The sequence below is a fragment of the Elephantulus edwardii genome, unplaced genomic scaffold (genome assembly GCF_000299155.1).
Source record: "Elephantulus edwardii isolate Elephantulus edwardi_28Jun2011 unplaced genomic scaffold, EleEdw1.0 scaffold00036, whole genome shotgun sequence".
NCBI lineage: Eukaryota > Metazoa > Chordata > Mammalia > Macroscelidea > Macroscelididae > Elephantulus > Elephantulus edwardii.
In genome coordinates this window covers 5,053,297-5,057,743 of record NW_006399786.1, presented here as the reverse complement: position 1 = coordinate 5,057,743, position 4,447 = coordinate 5,053,297, and the positions used below count along the sequence as shown (strand labels likewise).

The window sequence follows — 4,447 nt, the reverse complement described above, 5'->3', positions numbered from 1 at the left end:
AAATTTGCTCTGATAATCACTAAGCATTGGATGACATTGGTGTTCTGGTGGGAACTCCATTTGTAGAAGGTTCTGGGTCCTCTGTAGTATCTCTCCAAATGAGAGGTGTGTTTCTAATCAGAAAATTTGTAAGAGTGGTCTGTATGGTTCTTTTCTTCTATCTTTACGTGTTTGATGGAAACATCTCACTGTTTGCCAAATCTACCTATCAACTTTAGCCAAATGCTCAGTATCAGCCTCTGTTTCTGTGTTTTCAAGCAATTACAATCCCTGATTTACTTTAGAGAATCTAATCTATTCAGCAATGTTTTAAGCAATAAGTCATAACATTGAATATCTTCAAATAAACATCTGAGAATAATAACATCAGCAAATCACATGCTGTAGCATTGTATGTAGTATCTATACCTAATGATAAGCTGTTCATCCCCCCATCACCAAAAAACTCATGGCAATGAGTACAGCACCTCATGGTAACTCAAGTATGTTGTAAATTGGGGTCTACCTGTAGTGATACATGACAGAGTGTTCTTGTTCCTCCACTTTCAATGGAACAGGAACTGCCTGTGGGTCAGGGGTGCACTTCCTTAGGAGAGGCGTGCAAACTATTAAGGTGCTTGACTGCCACTGGAAGGTTGGGATACCTGCAAAGAAAGCCCTGTGAAGCTCAACGTCGCTCTGAGATACAGGGGCTTACCATGATTTGGAATCAGCTCCATAGCCACTAGTTGGCTGGTTGGTTAGTCTCAGTGGGACTTTGGCAAGCTACATGACTGGCAGAATTGTTCAGAAGATTTTCTTCACAGGCAAAAGACAATCAATGTTTGGGCATCAGTCTTTGTACTGCTAGATTCTAGATTGTTGTTGCCTTCGAGTCAAGCATGACTTATAGCGACCCTTTGAACAAAAGGCCTGAAGCCCCTCTCCAACTATCAATATTTATCAAATTTCATAGAGTTTCTGGAGGCATGTTGTTTAGGAAGTGGATGCCACTCCTGCTTTCAAGCCTGTCATAGAACATTATTGGTTGAGTTGCCTGCGATGCATAGCGACCCTACGTACAGTAGCTCTGAACCCTTCCCTGTCCTGAGCCAGTCTCACTAATTCTGACACACCAACCCCCATCGCCCCAGTTACTGTATCAATCCATCTCATCCGGGGTCCACCCTTCTGAGCATGATGTCCTTCTCCAAGGACCAATCTCACCTGGCCATGTGCCAAAAGTAAGTGAGGCAGAGCTTCAAAAACCTAGCCTCCAATTACACAAAGAAATGTAGTTTCCTCCCTATTGGTTCCATATCTAATCCTTGTGCCCAAGCACTAGTGTCTCAATTTGTTAGCATCTGGGAGGATAATACTCCATTCTCAGCCATGGCAGGAGCAGAGCCATCACAGACACTACACACTGCCCCTAATGGGATCACTGTGTTCTCATGAATCAACAAGCTAATCACCGACTCTGATATCCCTTTACTCAGAGAAGCCTCATGGGCTGACACCCAGTGTCTGAGCAAACACCTTTCTCCAGGTTGTTGGAGGTGGTTCAGGAGATCTTGGCTCTGCCCTCACCATGTGCCCGGAGGGAGAGCAGAAGGTGAGCAAAGAAGAAAGACATGATTAGTTGCATTTTGTGTGGGAAAACTAAGGTTCAAATAAACACTAAAGTGAAATGGATATACATTTATGAGTCAGATTCTGTCCATGGAAAAGTCAAGATTCTTGTTGTTAAGTGCCGCTGAGTCAACTCCGAGTCATAGCAACATTATGAACAACAGATGGAAACCTTGAATTTTCGGATTCTGATCCTAAATGGACTGTTTTCCTGCCCAGTAATATTACACAGCTATTATGACACAATTATTTGAAGAGAGATGAAGCAAAATGTAAATGTCTCTTTCTATATACAACTGATTTCTTGCCTTTCATTTCCTCTTGGACTCTTTCTTCAAGCTCTGAATTTGATTTTCTCTGAACTTGAACTCTAACTTTAGCAAACTTTTAACTTCTTCTTGTCTTATTGTTGTTAGTTACCATTCAGACCTGTCCAATATAATTTTCTTGGCTATCTTTACTAGAACAGATGGGATTTTGGCTTATATTCCAAAGGAAAAATCAGACATATTTATCTCATCAAATTTTTTGTTAGTAGTCAAGCATTTAAATGTTGTGCCACCAGGATTCTTCCTCTCTTCAGTCTTGACCCTCACATCATCTCTGACTCCATCCCTGACTACTGCTTGACCCCTAATGCTCCTCCCATCTGGAACATCTACAAACCTCTGTCCTTACCCTCCCTCGTCCTTATACCCATCACAAGCAGAGACAGAGATGAGAAAGGAGTAAAAATCAGAGCTGAAGTGAGGTGGAGTGGAAAGGCCTGATTTCCTTGTCACTTAGTTTAATTCTTTAGGTTTACACACTCAGTTCCTGAGCCGAATCAGAGCATCATGATGAATATTCTGCTATAAAGTTTAAAAAAGTTGCAATAAAATGACTCTATTAAAATAATTACATCCAAAGCACTGAAAGTCATGCTGTCCCCTGCTTCTGGCACCCAACAGTGATACTCTTTCACACAGCTCTGCCTTTTGCTCTGCTGTATTTGGTGTGCGTGGTTCATCAGAAAAGGCACCAACCCCAGAGCTGCTTTGTAACCTCCTGTTCCCAGTGAAGACACTGTAGGTGTCACTGATGAAAACCCACCCAGAAGTCAAACAGGATGCTAATGGAATAGCCACATGTTTCCGCCTCTCCTGAGAGAATCAGGCTGGCATGCATCCTCTCCCCGCCTACTTCCTGCCCCCATCCACTCCCAAGCTCTCAAGCTCTTGGTTGGGTCAAAAATTAAATTCTTTGATGGTGCCAGACAGCCAGATGATGCTGGCAAAAAAGAAAGCAAAAGTAGGTTTCTAAATTAAGCAGCAGGTTCCTTTACAAGCATAAATAGTCACAGCCTAGCAACAAGCTCCTAGCTCAGCTTTCCTCGGTGACAAAACTTTCTGTAGCCAGAGTGGGATGACCCAGCCTGCAAGGTCCCACACCCAGCCACTCCTGTGTGTAGTGCTCATATGGAGAACAATGACATATTTATCAAGTTCTTAGTGTTTGACACAGCGACTGAATCAATGGTCTTAAGCAAGATAGAGATCATTAAGATGGCACAGGATAGGGCAAGATTTGGATCCGTTGTTCATAGTGTAGTTATGTGCTCTAGTAACTCAATGACACCTAACAACAGGAAAATATGGGTTCTGTACTAGACATTCAGTGCCAAGCATGGCAGATAGAGAGCCAATGAAAGACTTTCATTACAGCAGAGCCGCCCAAGGAATTTCATCTGCTTTTGCTCACGTGTCATACTTCTTAGCAAGCACACACAGGTGTTCCAGGACTCAGTATGTTTGGGACACTCTGTCTCCCTCTGATTTTTAGGTGTCTGGCGTTGACCATGAACAAGAAGGTCAAATGGATCAACCTCACCTGAGGTTAAATTGGACGATGTGGGCCGTTCCACCTTGACTCCTAGGAGTAGCAAAATATCAGCCCAGTCAATCTGGTCAGAGATGAGCTGCCAGGTGTCAGAGCAATCAATTAAGGCAAGAAACCAAAATTAAAGTCTCTAAGGACTCACTGAAATTTTGAAGAAATGTAAAAGGAGAACTTGACATTTTCCTCCTCTGAGATAGTATTCAGGGTCTTTTTACTTCCAGTCTTTCCCCATAAACTAGTTCATAAAACAGCAGAGGGATGAGGATGTGTGGAGGGGTGGGGGGCAGGGGGTGTGTGGTGTGTGGATTAATCATGAGGTTGTACAATTTGATGAAATTGGAAGAATCTGGTCTGCTAAACAATGTATTCTAATTTAGTAAATAAACTAGTATAATAATAAAAAAGCCCTCAACAAACCAAAACCTATCAAGAACCTTTGGTCCAGGGCTCCCTTGGCAAAGAGAAAACGCCTTCTGCCTGTGCTTATCCATCTGATCCTTGTTGATTCTGTTCATTTTGGAGCTCTAGTGGCTTAGAAGTAAAGAATTATGCTGCCAACCCAATGGTTTTAATCAACCAACTGCTTTGCAGGAGAGAAAATGGACAATCTCCTCCCGTGTAATTTATTGCCTCTGAAAACCCACTGTAGGGTAAGCTATGGGTTGGTTCTGACGTTATTGCACACAACAACAAGGACAAATGACTCAGAGAGTGTACAAAGAAGCTAGAAGGCTCGGTTTCCCAAGTGTCCTATTCCCCGCCCCCCGTAACAGCATCAGCGAGGAAGAGATGGATAAGCACAGGCAGGACGAGATTTCTCACCGCTGAGGGAGCCCTGAACAAAAGACTCCTGCCGGTTTATGAACTAGTTTATGAGGAAAGGCTAGAAGTAGAAGAACCCCGAGGACTGACTCAATGGAGAAAAACGTCAAGGTTTCCCTCAAACTTGAACCAAACC

The 4,447-nt window shown here is 43.0% G+C and overlaps 1 pseudogene; it reads right to left on the bottom strand.

Annotated features, from left to right (window-relative positions):
* Positions 1 to 501: 501 nt before the first annotated feature.
* LOC102874402 lies at positions 502 to 2,778 on the bottom strand (annotated as a pseudogene).
* Positions 2,779 to 4,447: the final 1,669 nt, after the last annotated feature.